This window comes from Calonectris borealis, chromosome 2, assembly GCF_964195595.1.
Source record: "Calonectris borealis chromosome 2, bCalBor7.hap1.2, whole genome shotgun sequence".
Taxonomy (NCBI): domain Eukaryota; kingdom Metazoa; phylum Chordata; class Aves; order Procellariiformes; family Procellariidae; genus Calonectris; species Calonectris borealis.
This window is the reverse complement of record NC_134313.1, coordinates 4,794,909-4,819,770: the sequence shown is the minus strand read 5'-3', so window position 1 is coordinate 4,819,770 and position 24,862 is coordinate 4,794,909. Positions and strand designations below refer to the sequence as shown.

The window sequence follows — 24,862 nt, the reverse complement described above, 5'->3', positions numbered from 1 at the left end:
CTTCCTGGTTTGCTCTCAGTCTAGTCCAATATTTTAAAGATTTCTTTAGTGAAAGCCAAGAATTGGCCAGTATTCTTATTGTTATTTGAAAAGATATCACTATTACCCAGACAATTAAAAAGGAAGTTATTTAATCCCTACATCAACAGTGAGCAAGAAAATGAAGCATTATAATGGCACTAAGGTAAGCGCCATTCTTATCACACCACGTAAGAATTAGAAAGAATGCTGGACAGTCATTGAAGCAAAAACAAGGAACACATTTTTATTTAATATTTGTCACTGGCAGGCTTCCACTCATTTTCTAAATTACAGGTAGATGCAATATTAATGAACTGAATGCAGCTACTGGAGATAAACAAAGTGTTGCTTTCATTTGCACAGTACTTCCACCCTGACCACACTAATTTAGATGCCAGATGGAAAGTATATTGCATGGTGGAGCTGTTATAAATACAGAGCTGAAGTATTTAAACACATTAACATTAGACCCTGCCCTTATTAGACAATATACCCTTAGTATTAAAGCTTGGGTAATTAACTATTACCAACACCTCTCCTAGAACACCTCTCTAGGTCAGCCTATTCTTTTCAACCACAAAGCAATTTTACTGAGAATGCTTGAAGCACAGAACTGCAGCAGCTTTCTTATTCCATTTCCTAAGAGGCAAGATCTCCAAATCATTTGGACTGCAGCAAATTCTGCATGTAATGTGAAGTCATATTCCCTACTCACTTAAAGAATTTGTCTTTTATAAGCTGTGGTGTATGTGCCATCTTAATACAGTAATTGCTATGCAGGGACTTAAAGCTTTGTCTAATAGGAATGTTTGACCATGGGCCACTTACCAGCCTGTGGCTTTGTCAGTGGAAAAGCCCCTAAAACTTGAAAGATTGGTGAATGCCATCAGGGACACATCAATTACTAAATTCCGAGTAGGCAGAATGAGGTTGTGATCCACAATCAAGGCAACTTGTTGCTAAGTTCATTGAAGGATCCTGCAAGTGAGATATTTAGAAATACCTACACAGACTCCTTACAAAGCCACCCAGACAGTGAGTCTGTTAACCAAAAGCTTCTGAAAGAGGCTGAAGTTAAGGGAACAGTGTAGCTATTATTGTACCAATGATAAATTTAGGCATTCATTACAACCAGTTATTCAGTAACCAGCCTTAACACAGAACTGGAACTGATCTCTTGGAAAGTGTTAATTTAGGAGCATAGTTAAAGAGGAAGAGAAAGCTGCTAAGTGCAGCTCAGGGAAATACTGTGCAGTGTTGGGCTGCTGGAATGAGCTGGAAGTTTGTAGTCTGATGAACATTTATGTTTAGTAGTTTGTAGTTATTTAGCACTGGGTTTTTTTGTGTAGCTTTCCATGAAGTGACTTGTGCAGAGGTAGGAAGACGCAAAGAAATCTGTTCAAGGAGTATAGAGTCAAGTTTATACTGAACATCCCTGAGACACATTAGGTTTTACATAGACAAAGTGTTATTAATTAGATCTAGCCATGAACAGGCTAAGAATACTCTGAAACAGAGTAGTAAGGCTCTATCTTAAGTCATCACACCAAAGACTATTACTTGCCCACAAATATATTCTACTGTTCCTAACTAGTAAAGAATTAATACCAATTTAACATCAAGCCCACCAGATGAATAGGCATCTATGGAAGATGCTAGCACAAGATTTACTGGATGGGAACCCAAACCCTTTTAATTACAGCTTAACTGGGGACTACTACACAGTTGAAAGGCCATGGTAGATATACTTTTATCTAGCACTCCAGTCCAGCTCATATGCATACAAAGATTAGAGATCCTACTAGTACTATAGGGTCAAAAGGCTTATTTTCAAATGGCATCCTAAATTGCCACACAAACTATCCCAAGAGTGACCATCTGGAAGAGGACACACATTATCTAGTTCAATGCCATTTCTCCAGTAGACTGAGAGTCTACTGCATGCACAGCTGCATATTGAGAGTTTTAAACAGACCATACCTAGAAGATGACAAATTGGAAAGGTGATTTGAAAGCAAAGCAGCAGAAAAAGCTCCAACTGTAAGGCCAGCAATAACTGTAGGAGCAAAGGGTACAGATAACTGTCAGATCACTCCCCTTTTCAGCCCATTGAAGGAGCTAAGTGTTTTGACTTTAAGGCTGTGACAATCTGCCATGTGAATGGCAGCCGGAGCCACAGAAGTGCTATGATGTTGGAAACAATCAGGATAACTCCTGTACTGAGAAGTGTAAGCCTTTTCCCTCTCTCCACCAAAGTTAGGAGCAGAACAAGAGCCAAGAAAAAGAACAAACCTACATCACGAGCTGATTCCCCCAGACACATTTCAGACAGCAAACAGGACATGTGCACTAGACCTGTTGGTGTTAAAGCAAGTTGTGCATTTGTTTTGGGTTATTTTTTGAACTCTTGGGATTTAGCTGGCCAGCCACACTACTCTAAGGAGCAATAGTTCAGACTGTCAGATCACTCCTCTGGGAGTACCCAGAGCCAGACTGCACAGGCCAGTGTACTTGCTCAGATATTCACCTCATAAAAGGGGAGTATTTTTACCCTGCACGCATGCCTTCTCCCTCTCCACAAAAAAAAAATCCCAAACCCTGAAGCTCTTGTTACCTGGAAGCAAAGATCCAGCATCGACACTACTTTAATAGTTGATTCCTGTTCCTCCTATTTGTACTCCCATATGATTGATAAGCAAGTTGTAGGTTAAACAGCCCTCAGATTAAGTGTATTCTTAAAGACTGCTTGCTCTGTATAAGTGATGATAGCAAATTAAATGGCATAGAAATCTGACTGTTCTGTAGTCATCGCTTGTTGGGTTAAGCCACTGGTTTCTGGATGTGGTCCAGGAAGACTGATCATATATTCAAGGAGAGAATGAAGAAGATAAGTGTGACATGGAGTTGTGCTTTTGTAAAAGAGCGCTTTGGGTTCAGCTCCCAGTTAGATCATTTATTTATCTAGCACCGAAGGGTGATAATGGCTTGTTTTCAAGTCTCCAAAATAAATGAACTATACTGCATGCTGAAGTAGTCCAGGCCAGCCAGCAGAGGATAGAAAATATGCAGGGTCAGCATAACACTGGTTTCAATTTCAGTTACAAAAACATTAGAGCTCTCATTTAAAACAAGATGAGGAAACTAGGTTCTCTCTCCACTCTGCTAAGAGCGCCAGTCTTGCTCTCCCCAGAACATTGATAAAATCCACCTCAGATATAGTTTAGCAAAACAATTCAGGGGTAATGCTTTCCTGCTGCTGTTTACACACTAATATTTTTAAAAGCATCTTCAGTCTATTCCTTAGGACTAAGTTTTGTTTATCTCCTACCCTTTTATGCCTTGCTATATGAGGAGCAGCTACTGACTGACAATTTCAGTCTTGCAAGGAAAGTAGGTCTCTGTCCACTTCCAGAGCACCTCAGGCCTCCAGATCAGTCAGTCTTCAAATAACACTCCAAAAGAGACCGCTAGTCAATCCTAAAGTGTCAAGCCAGCCAGGTGTCCTAAAGCTAAAGAGACAAGTTTAATATCCTTCATAGATGGGAGTCCTGGAAAGCAAGTCTTCCCCAGCTCTAACTGCGTTTTGAGAGTTTTATTAGTTGTCCATGTTGTGGAGACCAACTTCACATCACCTATATATGGAGAATCATGTTTGAGCAGACTACATGCCAGTAAGAGCCAAACAAAGGTCAGCAGCAGCTCCTAAGCCAAACCAAATCATTACCCAACGAAAGCCTTGTGTCCTGATGCTTGCCAGAGTCATTTGCCAAGAGCAAGTTTGATGAGAAACCTGGCTACTTCTCCCAAGTTGTTATAATGCAGTAGGCCAGACGCAGTCTAAATGACTTTACAGCACTTGTCAGAATACCAGCACTAAGGGGCTTTAGTTAAGCTACTGTGTGCCAGTTTCCCTAAGATGGCAGTTCACAGCACACAAACCACTCCGTGACTCAGACGCTGCAGTGCTCTGAATCCATTGCTGAGATGCCTGAAGTTCAGCTTTTAGCTTGAGGCAAATTCAGTCTCCGGCAACTCTATCAGAGGTCTAGATTTAATAGTATGAACTCAGCTCTTTTATACACAGAGTATCTTATTCCACTTGGAGGAGTGAACTGTGTTACAGAAGCATGACAGAATAACCAGTTTATTCAAGATAGCAATAACTATTCAGTGTTAGATTCAAGAGACCCTCACAGTCCCAGCTGGAGGATGTAATATCCTTTACCAGTGGAAGTTTTGGGTGGTTACTCCGAGCAGGGCTGTGACCCAAATGCAAGATGTGTGGGTAACTGATAAGCTGCTGACTGTAAAACAGTCACCTGACCAGCAGCAGCTTACCAAAAGCACGTAAAGTCTTTAGTTCACAGCACAGAGCTCCGCAGCTTAACAGAGTCTGCTTCCAGGCTTGGTTCCTGGGCTGTCCAGGATCTCCCATCTGGAAGGTGACTCTTGAACTGAAACACCAGCTATCTGTCAAGCTACACACATTGTGTCACTCACCCTGACAGCAGGCATTCTGCTTCAACTTTCTGGGAACTGGATTTGCTAGAATCATTTGTATTTTCTGCTTCTGTATGGCAACTTAAATACACAGCCATGCTAGAAAGTTTATTGGGCTCGTTAAAGCAGTTATTAGGCAGGAGTAATGCTCTGCTTCGGAAAAGTATTGTTTCAAACACTCATATCAGTTTAGCGCTGGTATATTAAGCCAAGTGACAATCATTGCACTCTGTATTCCCTGAGTTAACCACACTGTTGAATAGAAGCTGTTTAGTAAGGCTGACAATGTGCTGCAAGTTGAAGGGCCAAGAGCTCTTACAGAATAGTTATCAAATCAGTTAAGCCTTCTGTAATGGAAACAACTGCACACAAGGCTATGCCATTGTCAGCATAGTTTTGATGAATCTTATGCCTATAGCTGGAATAGGTCGCAGCCTTGGATCTTGCAAGTATTACAGGTAAAGGTCATGGGAGAGACCCTTGTAAAATTAAAGTGCAGCACACAAACAGTTCTTCATGTTACCAGTTACTGTGCAAGCTGCTGAAGCTTCCCCCTCCATCACATGACAGCCTCATCACTTCCACCAGCTCTCCTGGCAGATCAACTGGAAAGCCCCATTTCAACTCAAGTAGCTTTGCCTCTCTTCAGCGTGCTTTTACACTAACCACCACATTATAGTCAATTTGAAGTGCAAGTGAAACTTGTTTTTATCTCAAGCATGTGCACTGTTGCTCAACACACACTGCTTGATCATTTGATGCAAGTATTTTAGGGTGGCTTCTATTGTTAGGAGTAACAGTACAGACTGCTAGTTAAGCTCAAAAAGAACTGCCGGCTGCAGCTTCGTGTGATGGGCAGTGAGAAAGGATTTCACTGCTTTTGCTTAACACACAAGTAGAGGTGCCCACATACTGTGGGTAAGACTGTCTACCTTCTCTAGGAATTGAAGCTTGAAGTCATGAGGTGTTCAACTAAGAACGACAGCAGTACATCACAGGCAGAATTTACAGATTAAACTAGACAAGATCAAATGGTACTGTGTAAAGGAACTGTTTATTGCTTAAATTAGTGTCTGCTGAAAGTACAGAAGTGTTACATACAGCTGTATTCACAACTGCAGGCATTACCTGGCAACTAGTAGGTCATTTCAGCCGTCAGCTTCCCACCTAGGCATTTATAAGATGCCTCTTAAAGCTTAAGCATCTTTTCTAAGCTACCCAGTTGGCAACACATTTTGACTTCAAGAAGGTTTTTTGAACATTACATGCAGTTTTCGCTGGTGAAATATTCTGCAGGTACCATCCAATGTTAGTATTCTCATAGCTTTTAGGAATGATCCATCTAAAACAAGTTTATACAGGGGTAGAGGCAGAGTCCACACATTCCAGCCTTAGCACACAAGCAGAGCAATATTAAATTACCAAGACCTAGCTTTCTAGCTGTCCATGAATCCAGGACTGGAGTGAGTTTAAAGGTAATTAACCTCTGAGGTCACAGCCTTCTGAGATGGGTCCAAATTCAGCCTGCTTTCTCTAAGCTCCTCAGAGCCTGTATTTCCGGATGGCAGAATAAAGGCAGTTGCTTCAGAAAGCTCCTCAAATAGGCTACACGTTTGCTTCAGTTTGAAAAATTTATGTCACATGTACTGAGACATACAAGCATGTGTATTGTTTCAGTCAGAGTTACACCATGCTTTGTTGGAAGCCACGTAAATATTCCACTTGTGTTGCCCCACTGAAAAGGCACATGAACAAAGTTGCACTTCATAAATTTTGTTGTAACATGACACAGGAGCAGCAAGTTCACCAGCTGTGTCAGTCTTCCAACCACCTTCTCACCACTAATGAAGGACACCTCCAGCAAAAGATATCCTCCCTTGTCAGCTTAAGGCAGTACAATACAAGTGTATTTAAAACAGACTGAATTGCTAAGACATTTCAGCTTTGAGGGAGAGAACTGCTTTCGATTGCAAGCAGTCCCCATAGCATCCAAACAAGATCATGTCAGCAGATACTGCTCATCCCTTTCTCAATGACAAACTCCCAGAGAGCAGCAGGTTCCCACAGGAGTTAACGTGCATTACGCAAGAGGGTTATCTATAAAACCATACGTTTTCAATTTTACTGAAGATGCCTCAGTCACACATAACTGAGTGTAAGAACTGCTATCATTTACTTGCTCAGAGAGGCATGAGCCAACCCATGTAAACTGTCCTCTGATATTACAAATAGCTAACTAAAATAGAAGTTGTTCCACTGATCCCATCCATTACATCACGGAAATTGTTATTTTGTCATGAAAACTCCCTTAAATACCCAATTTAATCTCATTAATACAGGAATAAAGCTCTCACTTCCAAGACAGCAGCTGCCATTACCTTTACAGACATAGGAACTCATAGATGTTTTTGGATGCCTCAGAGACTACTGGATGCAGTTTTAGGAGCTTAAGGTAGTGTCGGCTTTTCGAACTTACAGTAAAAAGTATTTCTGGAAGCATTTATAGCCAGAGCGTCAACTAAATACCTTAATCTCTTATCTGAAGTCCTTTTCCTTATTTAGGAAGGGAAAAATTGGGCCTGTTGAACATTTCGTCAATCCAGTATAATCATTAAACAAACCAAGCGAGGAAGACCTTATCTTTTGCAATACTGGTGTGGGGGAAGAAGGCACACACAAGCTATGTCAGCATAATCACATCAGCAACCACTTCTGCCAGATATTTACAAAAAAGCCTGACTTCTGGAGGGAAACAGAAAGTATTCACCAGCTCTTTCTTTCTTTGAGCTCAAGTGCCTGCTCAAGCCATATTTCATTAAATATTTTAGTAGAACTGTCTGATCAAGGCAGTGGAACATGACGCAGATCATACTGGAGCAGTTTTTAGAGAGCAGTAAGGATACATGCTGTAACAGTGCAATTTCTTCTCACAAATCCTCATAATGTTGCAGTATCTGTGCTCTGCACTTACAGTGCTGCCTATACCTGTAGGTCCACTTCTTGTAATCTCTCCTTTCCTGAAGGAGAAATCACCTCCTCTGTCCAACATTCAACATCCTGCAATATCTTTCCTATACTCTCCCATTTGTAATTCACTGCATTAGCCAAGCTCTAGCAACATTGATTCACTCACTGCACCCAGTGCCAAGTCAGAGCATTGGCTAGATCTTTTCCTCCCCTCCTTTTTTCCTCTATACATAGAGAATACTGGAGGCCAATCACTACAACAGAAAGTGCCCCACAGGGAGAGTATTTTTCAAGGTCAAACATAGTTTCTGCACCTGCTAAAGGTGCTAAATTAGGGCATCTTAGAGTTGCAAATCACTGATAACATGATCTTAAGGAAAACTACAGCTTTCATGGGAGATTTAAGAGTTAAGTGCTAAGTAATGTATTCCCCGAGTACTCTCCCACCATCATATCAGACTAGGTGAGGTGAGACTCAACTGTTTTATGGTAAAGCATCAAGATCAGGTTACAGATTAAGTGTGGAATTATTCAAATGACAGACTAGTGAAGTTTAATAGTCTGAAAAGCTACACTATTCCCATCTTTGGTCCCTTTGTCAAGTCCTTTTCCAGCATACTCACCACCCAACATAATCCCAAAGAGGTACTTCACCACCTCTTTCTTATCTGATCTTCACCTCACTAACCCAGACACCCCAATCAAGCCTCTCCAACCCCCACCTTACTCATCCTATCATTCATTCCTCATCCCTTCCCAACCGCTGCAGCCCCACATCTCCTTTGGCCCAATCCCTCCCCACAGAGCTCAACCCTTTCCAGTTTCCACCTCTGCAGCCCCATGTCTCCCCCATCTCACTCTCCCTCCTCATTTCTCATCCCTTTCCCCCCTATGCAGCCTCACATCTCCCTCACCCCAAAGTTCCTCAATGCGTTCCCATCTTTACAGCCCCACATACGCCTCACTCCAAAGCTCCTCATCCCTTTCTCACCTCCCCAGCCCCATAACTCCTTCACCCCAAAGCTCCTCATCCCTTCCTTACCTTCAGTCCAACCCACATCTCTCTCCCACAGCTCTCCAACCCTTCCTCACCTTCCCCAGCCCCTCATCCCCCTCGCCCCAAACCCTTCCTCACCTTCCCCAGCCCCTCGTCCCCCTCGCCCCAAACCCTTCCTCACCTTCCCCAGCCCCTCGTCCCCCTCGCCCCAAACCCTTCCTCACCTTCCCCCGCCCCTCGTCCCCCTCGCCCCAAACCCTTCCTCACCTTCCCGCGCCCCTCGTCCCCCTCGCCCCAAACCCTTCCTCACCTTCCCCCGCCCCTCGTCCCCCTCGCCCCAAACCCTTCCTCACCTTCCCCAGCCCCTCGTCCCCCTCGCCCCAAACCCTTCCTCACCTTCCCCAGCCCCTCGTCCCCCTCGCCCCAAACCCCTCCTCACCTTCCCCAGCCCTTCGTCCCCCTCGCCCCAAACCCTCACCCCACAGCTCCCCAACCACTCTTTACCTTCACACCCCGCCTCCTCACTCCAGGCACCCCTTACAGCTCAACCGCCCGCCGAGGCCCCTCGCCCGCCGACCCCCTTACCTGCCCCCGGGTCTCCCCCTGCACCCGGGACCTGCTCCGTGCGGCGGGGGAGGCGGCGGTGCCGGGAGGTGGCCGCAGCAGCCCGCGGGGAGGGTGGGGGGGAGGGGGAGGAGGGAGGGGCGAGGTCACTCACGGCGGCACGAGCGCGGCGGGCGACACCGGGCACCAGCGGCCGCTTTATACCGGGCTCCTCGGAAACCGTCTCCCGCTTCCGCTTCCGCCCCCTCCCCGCCCCCGCCCCCTCCCCGCGCCGGGGGTCATGAATATGCAGCGAGGGGGCGTGGTCCGGGGGGCGGCCGCGGGCGGGCGGGGGGCGTTGCTAGGGCGACGGGCGGGCGGGCTACGGGGGCGCACAGGCATCCCCCCAGGGGTGGGGGGCGCGGGCGGCGCTCCCACCTGAGGGGAGCCGGGGAGGGCAGCGGGCGGCTGCCGAGGGCGGGTCAGGTGTAGCGGCCGTTGCCGGGCGGGAAGGACGAGGCCGCCGGCACCTCTCCTGGGGCCGAAGGGGGTTTCCTGGCCGGAAAGGGAGCCCGTTGAGTCGCCGAGAGGCGACCAGAGGGCGGTTGGAAGCTGCCACCTGAACAGCCCCCACCGAGATAGAGCGCGTTTTCCACAGAAACTCGGTGGCCATGTGGTGCGGAGCTCCTCTCCTCTGTCCGAAAAAGTTGTGCCGAGTACGGCTCCAAACGTAACAACTTTGAAAGTGCTGGAACGGATGCCCTTTCCTACCTGAGCTACTGCAAACACGCCGGCCCAAAATTGTCGCAAGTTTCCTTCATCGTGAGGAAAAATAACACCTTTTCCTCAGGTTTGGCCACACGCGAGGTGCCATCCTGCCTCCCCACCTTGCCTTTGCTGCGCTACACCCACCGGAGGCCGCGAGCCTCCTCTCCACACGTCCAGCCCAGCGCTTTAATGGGGTGTGCCGTGCCAGGCAACCATCGCCCGCTCTGTGCAAGGGTGCAATTAGCATTCGTCACGTCTATAATATGCAATGCTCAATATACAACATCCAGCAACCCCCAGGAAATTAAAATGCTTCAGTCCTGATTGCAGCCATAGTCCTGCCGCGTTGTAAACACCCCCTGCAAACTTGCCATAAAAGAATACATTTTTTTAGCACGGGCGTGTGGTTTTTCATTCCCAATTACTTACGTCTCCTAGCCTTAATTGTGCTGACTGCATTAGGCAGGGTAGCGTAATATTTAATTTTCATTACTTACATAAACTGGGGATGCATAAAGTAGTGTGTGAGTGGCATGTAAAAATGCACGTTCCGTTGCATAAGTGTAATTGTTTTCTGTTTCTTGACACGCCGTTAACTATATATTCCAAAACAATTTTTTTTTATTGTGAACTTCTTTCTTTGCAGCTCATGAATAAATAAACCACGAAGCATACCAGACTTAAGAAAAAGGAAAACCACAGAAGGCAAAATGGAAGAACTGTACACATCTACGCACTATTAAAAAGCAATATGAATCTTGAGTCTAACAAAAATACTGTGATTGCAAGCCCTAAAGAAACAAAAAAAATGGCATTAATCTTTTATTCCAGCATGTTATTATCAATATGTATTTATTTTTAGGCTAATTCAGACCAAGGACTGAAAAGCATGCATGACCACAATCATGCACAACTCACTAAATTAATCATCCTCTGGTGAGGATTCCCAAAGTCTATTCAAAGAATGATGGGGTTTTTGACATACTACTGGAGTTTATAAATACTATAATGATATTGCTAGCTTTTTGAAAAAAAATGTGGTGAAATAATTCTCTTAATTGGCCAAATGGTAAAGATAAAGCTACCATACTGACGACAGCCCAGTGTAACACCTACTCTTGACAGTAAAACGACATCCATTGTGTCACAACTGAATGTATGAAGTATAGCTTAATAAAACATTAACGTTTATTCCACAGAAGAAACAAAATATACCTATATTTATAGTAGTAGAAAAGTCTAATGACTCGTGGTAAGAGAAAAGACTTCAGTGACTTTAGTGGAAATTACATGAGACCCTAACACAACTGAAAACACCGAGAAAGGATCTCAAGATGTGGTGTAGTGACAACTTCTAAAATGTGCTTCTTGTTACTCATAGATTTGTGGCAGTCTGGGCTACCTTGATGTTTTGACACCTCGCTTTAAAATAAGTGACACCCCTCCCCTTTTTTTTTTGTCCTTTTGTTGCCTGCTGTTGTGGCGAAGCATGGTCCTTACCTCGCCCTGACATTTTAGACCTGTTCCAGCAATGTCCAGACATGTCCAGACGTGTCCAGATATTTCTCCATTGTATTTCCTCATGTTATTTTTGCTTGAGAGTTGTTAACTGTCAGCTCTTAGCTGAGCCTAGAGACAGAAAGGGTAATTTTCCATAAAAAGTGCATTTGAGTTTAAAAAATCCAATTTTTTATGACGAGAGTGAGGGGGTGGAAAAAAAAATCCAAGGAAGCAGACCCACCTTTTCCCTCTGAGGTTCTTACTCAACTCCAAATATTTAACCCATAATAAATAAACGTATCCTCAAGTCTTGGCAGGGGAGAAATAAGTGTCAGTCAAGAGACTGATGTGCTGTCCAGACGTGTGCTACATTTGCGTGAGAGAGGGACTGATGTTTGTGGGACTGGGAGAAAAGCCCCTAAACTGTGGCGGAGAGCGAGGTTGGAGACGCGCTTTCCTTCCCAGTGTTCGGGAGGGTCTGCCTTTAGTGGCTCCCTGCTCAGCAGGGTGGTGTTTGAGTCCTGTTCCTCGGTGCATCCCTAGGCAATGTATAGCGAGTTGAGGCACTTCAGCGAGAGCTTTCCCTAAAGAAAGCATCTAGAAGTCACCTTAAAATTTTTCTATGTCTCTTATTATACTTGTTTCCATTTTGTGAGTCATGTAGTTGGAGAAACCCCCAAGGTACTGATCCCTCACTTATCCTTGCTTCCACTGGTTTGTTTGGCATGCAGTACCCAAGGACTTTAAAAAAAATATATCTACGGGACTTCTGAACGCTGGAGAGCAATATCCTGATCTAAAAGCCTTGCCCTCTGTCTTGGCATAGAAATTGGAGCAAGGGGTCTTCCCTATTTAATGACATACGTTAATTAACCAGATGGCAGGATCATCAACAAGCTGCCGTGAGTTCTCTCTACTCCATTTCACAGGTACTTGGCTTACAAAATTCTTATGAAAATTACCATCCAGCCAAGCCAAACAAACAACACCCCCAATATTATTTTACATGCGTGTCAAAAGAAATAACTTGCCGCAGGCAAAGCGGGTGAAGGAATTTTACGAGGCTGCGTCTGATCCTCCCTCTCCCCTCCCTCAGACAGTTAAAGAAATGTTTGTATGATGAAAGGGGTAAGGGAGCAGAGGACAGCTGGTTAGGAATTAATGAAATGTTTGAGCATTATCATGCGATAATGGATTTAGCTGACTGTTTGCCAGTGTTCAGATCTAGTGTGAATTGCTTTATATGAAACGCAGGGATTCCTAGATTATCCAAACCTCATGAGACTGCTGCTGCTCCTAAGCCCTTGAAAGCTGTGACTTTAAAAAAAGGTAATTCTTCATCTGGATGGACAAAAGCCCATGGGATTGTTTTGACTTGCTTTCAGACTTAATGATGTTTGACACAGCCAACTCTTAGAGGTGTCTCCTAATGGGGAGCGGCCATGGATTTGGGAAGCCTGAGGCTAGACTTGAAGCAAATCTGAGCACCCAGAAGCCCAGGTGAGGTCTCCCAGCCAGGACACTTGTAAACAGGACATGAAAAATGAGTCTCAACTTTTACACGTTTGGTCTGTAACTTATCCCCAGTGTCTCTCTCACAAAAGGTGAGATGGGAAACCAGTGCTCTGGGCTTGAAACTGCTGTTTATCCTTCTTCGCACCCTCTCCCAACATATGCTGTCATTAAACTGGAACTTTAATGGCTGTGTAAAATGGCCCTTGTCCCTTGATGCTTTTTTTTCCCCCCAAAAAACATTGGGATGCTTCTGGTTTCTGCTTGTCGGATGAGGGCTGTAGACTTACAGCAAGCCAACTAAAGATATTTTGTCTGGACGCAAGCAAGTCATGGACAGCAGGATACTGCGTGCGAGTTTGTGACTGGGACCCAGACAGGCAGATTTGCTGGTCAATTTAGGTTGCCCGTGGTAGCCAAAATTGACTTTGAATTCTGAGAGCCAAATGGCTTCAGACAGGACCTGCAGCTATAGAGTGAGACCCAGCCCTTTGCCCTGTCTTGTGCCCAAAGTTTACCCATCTGGAGCCAGTTGGCTCATGTCACCCTAGGTCAATGTCAACAGTCCTAAGCAAACAGGGCGGTGCAGGTGTAGGATCTCTTTGCCTTTCTCCTGGGCTGAAACCTGGAATAAAAGCAGTAGCTATACCTTCCCACACCATCCCCATATGGAAAACAAACGGCTTATGGTGGAGACTCAAGCTGACAGCAGTTATGTTGGCAAGATGCTAATACAGGCTGTAAGATGCGTTTGCTGCTGCTCCCACTTTTGAGGTCTCATCATGAGTTCATGATTTGAAGAATGAGAGCTCTCTGTCATTATTTTCCTGGTTTGCACAGCTAAAAAGTGGTATTAACAGCTGCAAAATTATCCTGCCTCTTGAATTTATGTGGTCTATAATTATCTTCACAATAAAACTGTGAGGAATTAAGCTCCAGTGCAGTTTATAGTTGACAAGGGATGACTTGACAGGCCTTCAAGAACAGCGGCTTTCAGTTCTCACTTAAGCACCAAGAGCAGTTAAAATGCTGCTAGACAGCATTTGAGAATTGCAGGGCTTGTTCAGTTACTTCTTCCCTTGCAATGGAGAGATCGGAACCTCTCTTTTTTTAATGCTATTTACTCTTTCTGTTTCTCTCCGCTTGGGCAATGAGCTGAGATTAGTCAGTTTTCCTTCCGAGCTGCCTCATATTAAACCATGACTATGATGTTTATGAGGTTTCCATTGCTGCACATGGATATTTGTACTTTGGTCTCTCTGTTTTTACTCAAAGCCAAATTGAAAAATGGATACATTTTCATCATGTTGGGTTTGCAAAGGACCAAAATCCTGAACCAAAGCCTGAAGTACAGGAGGCTGTTTAAGTCTGGGATGATTTTCAAGTGACTTCATTCACATTAGCCTTACCCTGGTGAAAGCTGGCCGGTATTATTACCAGTTTACACTGGTGAATACAGAAAAAAGACCGGCTAGTTTTCTGGCTGCACAGGCTCCTGCAGCCTGCCGGAAAGCCAACTTTATTGAAGTTTCACCTGAGAGATCTTGGTTCCTTAATGCTTTCTCATAACAGCACAACGTTTCATGGTTTAATTTATAGATGATAGCCAGTTGGGCTAGTCCAGTGCAGAATAAAATACTGTATTTTATCTGGTCACAACACAAATGCTTAGTCTATAGCTCTAGACACTAAAACATGACCTCTAGTTAACTGAGCATTTATCCCTATTCACACTGCCTTCTTGTTTTGCAGCCTTTTAGCTACAGCTGGATTCAAAGTATGCAGGTGTTATTGGGCACGTCTGTTTTGATCACCCAGGTGGGACCTGAAGCCTCTATAGCCTTCCTGGAGGACTCGCTTTACTCTTTGCTCTGCTAAGGCCTGTTACAACCACGTGTTGTGATTTATCTCATCTCTCCCCTTGCCTAATCGGTCACATACCTAATTGGTGTTTGTAATATTCTGGGTCCCAGCATAGACAGGATTTCACATTGTTTAGCCCTGTGTCATCAAAACTGCATCTGGAAAACCGACAGCCTTCTCTGTATTTTTGGAAAATCCTGGGAAACAACTCAGAAGGAGCTACACCTAAGCTAGTGACTTCTGCAGCTATGACTCAGTGTTAGCAGAGGTCCATGAGCAGTCGCAAAAATAGACACTGTTGTGCTGACTATATTCAGGGTTTTTTAACATTCCCCTGAAAACATGAGTAACGCTCACCTGGGTGATGGAAAAGTGAGTTGGATTGGCACTGGTTGGCAATGGGATGGAAAATTAGTATGTAAAGAACCTAGTGATTAAGATAATAAAAACAATGTTAAGAGTCTTAGGTGAAGCCAAGTTTTATAGCCCTCGAGCTTTTAATTGTGAAATTGTTGGCTCTCATTTTGTTTCTGAAATAGAAATCTATTTAAATGACTTAAGCAACCCAAGTTTCAAGAATAACCCCGAGCAGACTGTTGTTGTAGTTGTGACCGAGAAACTGAAATGAATTGGGTGAATACTTTTTATTCTAATTGCTTGAATTTCCAAACACAACCAAATAACTGCAGATCCCCAAGTGTTTCATGTGACAGTGATTTTAAACTTTGAGGAAAAAATAAAATGCATTTCCAATGCCCAAAGTTGATTGGAGTGGAAATTAAAATCCCCAGCAAAATACTGAGATTTTTTTAATGGCTTCCCCCCCTAAAAGTTGGCTGGAAACTGACAAATTCACAGTTTTTGGAATTAACTTAAAATAGTTGTGTTCAACAATTTTTCCCTTTTCCTAGAACTGAATATCACCCCAGTCATCAATTTTCGTGCAGTGTTTGATTTGGGGAAGTCCCTCTACCTGAAGGACAGTGTGGATACTGCACATTGCTGTTCTTGGGGTCTAGTTTCACTTCACAGCTAAAATGATTTAAAAGCTAGTTTCTCCCAAAAGGAGAAACTTTTCCTTTCCTTCTCATCCACTGATTGTATATGCTCAGGATGAGTCAGTTCATCTACTGATTTGGTGGGAAACCCTACATAAAAAAAGGAATAGTTTTCTGCTGGATAAACCACACACATTGACTCATGCGACAGTCCTCAACCTTGTTTCAGCTTGCAGAGGCTGACAGATAACGGTCAGGTCCTTTCACATAATATTGTCTCTCCTGGGGTATCATAGAATCACAGAATAGCTTGGGTTGGAAGGGACCTTTAAAGGTCATCTAGTCCAACCTCCCTGCCGTGGGCAGGGACATCTTCAACTAGATCAGGTTGCTCAGAGCCCCGACCAACCTGACCTTGAATGTTTCCAGGGATGGGGCACCTATCAGCTATCTGGGCAATCTGTGCATTTCACCACCCTCACTGTAAAAAATTTCTTCCTTATATCTAGACTAAATCCACCCTCTTTTAGTTTAAAACCATTCCCCCTTGCCCTGTTGCAACAGGCCTTGCTAAAAAGTTTGTCCCCATCTTTCTTATAAGCCCCCTTTAAGTATTGAAGGGCAGCAATAAGGTCTCCCTGGAGCCTTCTCTTCTCGATGCTGAACAACCCCAACTGTCTCAGCCTTTCTTCACAGGAGGGGTGTTCCACCCCTCTGATCATTTTTGTGGCCCTCCTCTGGACCTGCTTCAATAGGTCCATGTCTTTCCTGTGCTGAGGGCTCCAGAGCTGGATGCAGTACTCAAGGGTAAGTCACCCTCCAGTTCTCACTTCTGACCCCTATAAAAACAGCTGCACTTTCCAGTTCCTTCTCAAGCATTTTCATCATCTTCCTCAAAGACTTCCTAGATCTTCCCAAGGCTACGACACAATCTGCTGGAGGAGGACCTGGAGGTGGCACTGCTCTTTTGTAGAGCTCTGTGTGTGAACACTGTGCCAACAGCAAAGAAACCAGGAAGGTAATAGAAACGTGCTTCCCTGCTGCTCTTCTTACTTGGGCAATCCTATCAGTTCAGCAGCTTCTTTTCTTATTTTTAAAGGGAGCCTAGCGACTAAGCTCCTAACGTAAGCACCTCAAAGACCCAGGGCTGCTTTGGTGGGACCAAAAGTTTTGTATTACTGTTTTTCTTCTCCTATTATTAGTGAATAAAATGCAGCAGGGAGTATTTTCTGAATATCTCAGAACAGAAATAAAGATCCTTTCTCCTTGAATGGGTCTCAGCCCATTTTTCTGGACTGGCAATGCATTTATGCTGGGTACAGACGGATGCTCTCCATAAGGATGTCTTAGCGCTCACCTGGGCCAAAGCACAGAAAGATGACAGAAGCTCAAAAGGTAAGTATTTGAATGGAGATTATTTGCAACCTCAAGAGCAGACTCGAGAGATTATGGCTTAAGATAAATAAGTTAATAAAACTGAGAGGAGAGAAAGTTCCTAGCAATGAGGTTATTTGGGCGGTTTAACAAGCTCCCCAGGGAAGCACTGTTGCTGCAGAGAACTTTGAGAAGAGACCAGGAGAAATGTTTTTGAGGAGTTTGGATTTTTCCTGACAAGTAATCAGTTGTATTTCTGCAAAAAAAGGCCCTCCCCAGTCCCAATTAAACAAGAACTGGCCTGAATGGATTGCTCCAAATTTGAACAAAATATTTTTTTTCCAGCTGGCAAAAGTTTCATGTATTTTCCTCACTCCGTTTTTTTTCCCTGTTAGTGGTTTTGGTCAGACCAGAAGCATATGTTGCAGAATCTGCCAGAAAAAATGTTTTCACAATTGATATTTTTTTAAATGCCTTTCAGGAATTGCCAGTCAGCACCCTTGGAGACAGAAATCCTTTCTTCAATGATACAACAGGTACAGAGCAGATACCAGCCACCTCCCGTTTTTTTTTATCATCTATCAGACCCGAACTGGAGACCTGCTGGTGCTGGCTCCGTAGTTCACTCTGTCTTTCTCCTCCCTTCTGAGATGCCCAACAAGCCCATGACATTGCCTTTAGAGGTTTATTTTTCGACCCCTGACGAGCAACACTGCTCCCCACGACCTCTCAGTGTGGTTTGGTGAGGCTCTGGTTGGAGTGTGGCTGGAGAAATTCAGAGGAGTATTCAGGGACTATGGGGCACGGAACTGAGCTGAAATTTAGATTGTTTTTTCCTAACAGGTAGTCCTGAAAATGACCTGTCAGATGGCCTCGTCCTTTCATATTGATCTTCAGTCACCCTGCTGGACAAACTCTTCCTCTTCTGAGAGGGGTTAGTGGGTTTTGTAGGGGATGTCAGCTTCATGTCATCCCTTCTGGCTTGTTTTGAACTTCACTTCCCAGAAATGAGAGATGCTGCTGTACTGCTTCCCTTTCACTCCCTTCCTCCCTCCTTGCTCTGCTTACTGTTATCCAAGTATTCCTGTAAACCATTTCTTCTTACAGGTCTGTGCCTTGCTGTTGACTGCAAACTTCAACCAGAAGTTTTCCTGTGGTTTAAGCAGGTAGAAGCTTTCTCCACCATGTGGATTTCCTCATATCAAATACCACAAAATCCATATTCCACATGAGCCACTTGCAAATCTCCTCCTCTAAGCACTTATTTTAACAAACTTGCACCATTTCATCCACTCTCTGGTTTTGATCTCCCTCTGAAATGCAGCTGAAGCCAAGAGGTTTAAAAGTTGTCCTTTTGAAAGGAAAGGGAGCAATACTGTTGGACCAATCTCACATCCTTAGAAAACTGGCGTAAAATTCAGATACAGGGACAAGCCTATAAATTGTAGTCCCCAATATTTCCAGGGTTTGGAGGCAGAGGCTGCATTTGCACACCTGAAGCTGTGTTTTACCCCAGCCCTCTGAGCTCCATCTGCATTTTGTGCTTGAAGCCAGCCCCAGGAAAACTTACAGCTGTTCAGACCTTTGCTTTCGATCTGTACGTGACAAAAAATACAGAGCTGGTTGTAGCAGACCTTTGGCAACTGTGTTGTTAATGACAGGAGAAAGTGAAGCTGTTCAGCTGATCCACGAGCATTTCCAACTTAGCCCATGATACACTTCAAAAAGATTTCACGCATTGCAGGGACGGATATTCCACCACCCGTCTCACTGGCGGTTGGCATGATTTACCTTTTTATATTTCAGAAATAGTGTGCAGGTGCAGAAATTCCCATTATTTTTAGAGTACAAAATACTTTCTCTGTGTGTGTGTGTGTGTGTCTTGCATTCATTGACTTTACTTTCTCTCTAATGACCTATGAGTATCTCTTGTCTCATGGAATTGAGTGGTGTTTGCTTGTTCACAGTTTCCTTTCCTTCCGTTATCCAGCAAAGAAAGTTTGCTTAAGTGGCTTTTGTGAACTCTTTCAAGATCCCCAGAAGGATGATACAGGAAACAGAGAATTTCCTTTCTATACAAACTTCTAGGGTGTTCCCATAATAGCCTGAAATTTATCTGCACTCAACAGCCTGCAATTGGACAAAAAATTAATGAACTGTCAAGGGATCAGGCAAAACACAATTAACATATCAGAGAGAGGAGAGCTTGCAATAAAAAAGAATCCTCCACTTACATAGCAAACTTTTATCCCATGTTGCCAAACACTTTCCCTTCTATGTTTCCAATTACTTTACAAGTTGGCCATGCTTTAACCATTCAGCCTGAAATTTTCCATAATTGCTCCCTGCCTTAAGCTGAATACATTTTTCGGAGAGGAGTGAAGGGGGAAAAGTTATACAAAAAAAAGCCTCTTAAAAAGGTGCAATCATATTTCACTGAGGTTAAAGCTAAAGAATTAGTTTTATGAATGTTTAAGCTTTCTCCCTCTTTATTTTGAAGAGCACTTTTGCACTGCGGGAGGCTGGAACAGGAATGAGACACTTGGCACAGAAGCAGTACTGGGGATCAGAGTCTGTCGCCGTCTCCGTGAAAATGCATCTGGATTTGTCCAAATAATAAACTACAGACAAACCTCTATTTGAATGTGTTAGAGGCAGGCTTGCACCTCGTTTTTTATGCCTTCTGATTGCCGTGCCCGTAGTCTCTGCAGCCCCCTAAAAGCAGCCCCCGTAAGCAGAACATCTGGACAGGGCACTGACAAAATGGATTCTCGTCTTTCACGATTTCACCCTGGGTGACCTGGCACAGTGGGTGAGATCTGGGAGGATTGTAGTACTGGGAGGGAGGGCAGGGCCTGTGTTGAAAGCTGACAAGGTAGAAATGTGAGTCATTAAAAGGCAAAGACCAAACTCTAAAGAAACAATTACTTACATATTTAAAAAAAAAAAAATCAGATCTGGAAGGCACGTTCGCCTGGTGGTTGACACTCCCTACAAAAGCACCGTGTTATTCCAGAAGTCTCCCATGAGATGAATAAACCTTGCCAGGAATAATCGCAGATCAGGAATTGTATAATTGCTCAACTAAACGCAGGCTGAGAACAGATAGGGAACCTGTGCTTTTCTTTTCCTGCCCACTTCCTTGATTTCAGGGCTGTGCGGTACTCGGGAGTGCTGTGGCTTACATTGGCCGGAGCAGTCAGGACACCAGGAAAAAAAAAAAAAGCTTCTTAGCAACAGCTTCACAGCATCTGTTGTTTTTAACTCCATTCATAAAAGCAGTTAGCCGTGCTGCTGCAGTGATGCAGGCCAGTACGCTTAGCATACTCATGTCTGCGAGCAGCAGAAAGCTCTTGACTTGCTCTGAGCCGAGCGCTGGCAGATTTCATACCCTCCCAGCACTAATCCAGCAATAAAGAAAATGGCTTTAAGCCACTTCAGACTCTAGCGTTCCCATTAGTATTCTCCGGTTATGGAGATCAAAGGACTACAAAGGGCAGTGCAGTGAGGGAAACGAGGAGATGCAGGCAGCAGCTTCGCCTCCCCTCTTAGAGGGGCTTGGTCCATCTTCTCAAGCAGCAGAGACCAAGTTTGGGGAGCAGATGCCGTGGCAGCATGGCTTGGACGGTTCAGCAGTACACCGGCACTCCGACGTTGTGGGAGTCTGGGCATTGTATCAGGCAGCGTTAACGGTAGGGCTGTGGTGCCTTTATTTTAGCGATAATTCATGGTTAACCAAAAATCAGATACTTAATCTGCTGCAGCCTGGAATGGCAGGTCCGTATGCAGAATGACCCATATCTGCATGGCCACAGGCAGGAGCTGATGTGAAAATTGTTTGGGTAATAGCAATTAGCACAGCAATAGCTTTTATAAATTTTCTAAAACGGCTTAGGGAAATTAATCTTTTTTTAAATTAAGAAACAATATTCGTCACTTTTAAAATCAAAAGCCTCGTGTTTACTGAGAAAGGGGTGTCTTTAGAGACGAGAGCCTATATTTTATTCAAGCCAAAAATTTCCTGTGAAACAGTACTATTTAAAATAGTCCCTGAGAAAAACTAAAGAGGTTCTGCTATAAAACGTCATGATGCAGAGAAACTGAGGAGGACAGTTGATCTGGGATTTCACATACTGGGAAGGTTTGGAAACAAGAGCGTGGTGGAGCTTCGGTATGTTTGCCTTGCAGGAGGGAAGGTTAAAAGGGATTTGATCGGTCCTCAGAAATACCTGTGGCAGAAGAAGATGCCAGGTTTGAGCAGGCTGTCTAATCTATTAGGCAAAGCCCTGCAAGAGCCATTTGCTGGAGACAGAAACAAGAGATATTCCTGCTGGAAATAAGGATCAGAGGTTAACTAACTATAGGAACATCCTACCGAGGAAGCCATCCTGTGAATTCCTATATGACAGCTCGAGGGCATTGCCATCAGATGTTTTAGGTGTCCAAGTAAGCTGCTTACCACCTTGTCGTGGAGATAACCTGCTTTTCTGCTGATTACAGAGGGATGCCAGGGCTCCTGCCTTAGATGCCCAAACCTCAGGGCTGTGAATACCTTCTGGGTGGCTGCTGGAGGACTGTGCCCTACTTTTGTGTTTCTCGTGAAAGAGCCACCTCCAGTCTCTGGACAAAAGCAAAACAAGGACGAATTTGTGCACTTCCACTACTGTTTTCATTTACAGCCAAGTTCAGCCAAACTTTGCAGGTCTGTTTAAAACTTTTATTTCCTCCCCACTGGCCTGTTTCCGTGCTGGGGAGCACATCCCTTTTTTTTTTTCTTTTTCTTTTAATAACAGTTTTGCGGTTGTTTCATCAGTCTGGACATGACAGGACTCTGAGCTGCGCACGGTCCACGTGCAAACACCACTACATGAGATTTTGGATCCTGCTTCGTGTCCAGGGGAGAAGGCAGAAGACTGCGACAAACTTTCCTTGGCTGCGATACTGTGCCTTAGTCTGTAACTGGTGGCTGTGGAAAATTAATTGACGGGCTCTGTTTCCAAGGAATGACCGGCAAGGTCACGGTTTTGAGGCTGTAAGGGCACAGCCTTTTTCTACTTGCAGCCAGTACGCATGCAAGGTTTGCTCATCCCCTCTTCGGATGTCACCAGATCGCTGTCACATAAGCGAACTGTGGGTGGGGGAATGCCCTGGCAGCTCTGAGCACGGTGCTGTTGGCTGCTCAGCCTGTTTTCTTGCATGGTAAATCTATGAATACAGCCTGATGATTGCTCGAGGTGTAACTTAAACCTACTCTTCGGAGACACAGCTCCTGGCTGAACTCTCTTTGTCCCTTGCAAGGATGAGCAAAGGAGTTTGTTTAAACCAGCCTTGAAGGCAGAGTTGCCCCGTGTAGCAGTGTGCAGGGAGGTGCATGATGCTGCGTCTCTGCTGAGGGTACGTCTCTGCTGAGGGTACTGGCTTCTTTAGCTGCCCTTCTGCATCTGCTTGGTGGTGAACCCAGCTGAATGGAGACAATTTGGATGCAAAGAAATGAAATTTTCCCAGGCACAGAAGCCAGAGCTGATTCCTTTTGGACATGGAGGGCCTTGGCTTCGTGTACATTGAGTCCTGTCCCTAGGCAGTTTAATCTCGCCAGACAGAAACCTGTATGGATTTACACTTCCATATGCAACTGTTTGATAATCACGTTGCCATGGCTACATTGGAATCTTGCAGTAAATGTGTAATTTCACACATTTACATCAAAAGGAACTCCATAAAACTGCATAACAAAGCAAGCTGATCTCTCTCCATAAGCACTTTCCATTTTTAACACCATATTATTCTACTCATTGGGGTTTTTTTGGGGGGAGGGTGAGGGCTATGGGACAGGTTTGACAGCCTGGAGGTCAAGTTCTTGAGGTCTTGTCTACACTAAGGCTTCCCCAATGCTGGCATCAGGGCAGTTGCCCTGCTGGGGTCTAAGCAGCCATTTCCAGGGCAGAGCTGGTTCAGTAGCCACTCCTGCTGCCAGTCTGCCTGGGAGCTGCAGGGTACTGAGATCCTTCGCAATTAAAAAAAAGACAAAGTTGAACACAAGGTCCTGGTGTGCCCAAAACGCAAGGAGAAGGACAGAGGAGCGTGAGGCTCTGCTTAGGGATCTGATGCCCATCTCTCTTCCCAGTCTGGTCCCTTTGTCCCCTTTTCAGCCCAGTTCTCTCATATCCTCCTCCTTGGCTCCTTGTCTCCTTTGTTCCACCCCCTTCCATCCGGACTCCTCCTTATCTCACCAGCCACCTTGTCCCAGTCTCTTTGCCCCACTTGCCCCCAGGCTGCCTCTCCATCTGTCCCTCAGGTGCCTTCTCCCAAGTGCTTTCCTCCTCCTGATGGCTCCTTGTCCCACAAACACGCTCTCCTAATCCCACAGGCAGTTCTTGTCTTGGTCCATGCCTTCTTCTCTGCCTCTGGCAAGAGGTGATAGGCAGGTAAGAGTTATTTAGAGCGGGGCAGGTAGCAGGGATAGCAGAAAAGAGGCTGGACCACCGGCAGCAGCTGAATGCAGTGGTGGATGGCAGAGATGCACCCACCGAGCATCAGATCAGGAAAGAAATTTGCATCCAGACTCTATCCGTGCTGATTTAAACAGATTTTTCAGGAACTTGAAACTTGGACAGTTCTGCCTTTGTTTTTTTTTCCTATAGCAACGGCAGCTGGAACAGTGTCTGCACCAAGGCAGGGCTGCAGCTGGGCTCCTCCTTGCTCAGAAGCAAAGAGGTGCTGGAGAGTCTTTAGCACTAACAGAATATGGGCAAAGCAAACGTTTCACCTCACTCTGAGAATTTACTGTTGTGTAGAGAGGAAATTTGATTGAGACAAGTGCCCAATGCTGACAATTTCTGTGTGAGAAAACGGAAAAATAAAAAATATTGGAAAAGCTTAAGATCTTTTTTTTTTTTTAGTTGTTTATACAATTGGAAAAGTTAAGTAAGCCTAATTATTGAGGTTATTGGTTTTAATGAGTCACCACCTTGCTATTATTATTCCTGGTTTCTGTTGCCATAGGACGAGAAGCTGCAGCTGGGCTAAGCTGTGCTATGCAACAAACCCTTACGTTTGCTATTCCAAGATTGAGACATAGGAAAATGGGTGGGCTCAGCCACAGAGAGGCACACGGGAAGGAAAGCGATGTTTGTCAATATGTTGTGTGGCAACCTGAGCATTGTACTGGGGGCAAAGATGTGTTTCTATCAGGGACTGGGGGGGCTGTCATGGGGTTGATTTGTGGATGTTTCTGAAGAGCCCTTCCAAAGACACGTGGTAGAAGGTATGAGGAGGTTGGCCACAGAGGTTGCCATCGTGGGCTTGTTGGTGGGAATCACCATGGTCAGAGAAGAGACTGAAGATCTGAGTTTGATGTTATGGGAAGGGAGGAGCCAGTGGAGGGATACAGACTGGGAAGCAAGACAAAAGGGAGAGGTTAGGGGAAAAATCTCCACGGTAGTATCCTGAATGGGTAAGAGTGAAGCGTGAGCAGGGCCCATGGAAGGTACTTTAGTAACAGAGGAAGGAAGAGGTATGCAAGAGATTTACCTGCAGGACTGGAGAAGCTGGGCTTGAAAAAATCTACAGCAGTCTAAATTCATGGACCTTGAAAAAGAGGTGTGAGGTGGCATTCAGGAGCCATGTCTGCATGGCAGATAACACCTTGTGTTGCCCACTGTTTTTAGAAGATTTAGGGAGAAGGCTTGGGAGGAAAGGGATGTCAAAAACTCTGTTTTATCCAAGCTGAACTTTAGGCATCCATGAGATATCCTGTCACCTGGGATGATTGCTTTGAACTGGCCTTTCCTTACTGAGAGCCAAAACAAGCCTGCAGGAG

The 24,862-nt window shown here is 44.8% G+C and overlaps 1 protein-coding gene across 4 annotated transcripts in view; it reads right to left on the bottom strand.

Moving 5' to 3' along the window:
• Positions 1 to 9,302, bottom strand: part of SLC45A4 (solute carrier family 45 member 4) — a 68,559-nt gene extending 59,257 nt beyond the window's left edge. For 2 of the 4 annotated variants that reach the window (XM_075141076.1, XM_075141079.1), the window contains exon 1: positions 9,071 to 9,181. The gene's annotated coding sequence lies outside the window, so the exon portion shown is untranslated. The other 2 variants (XM_075141077.1, XM_075141078.1) reach the window with 2 other exon arrangements.
• Between the last annotated feature and the right edge of the window lie 15,560 nt (positions 9,303 to 24,862).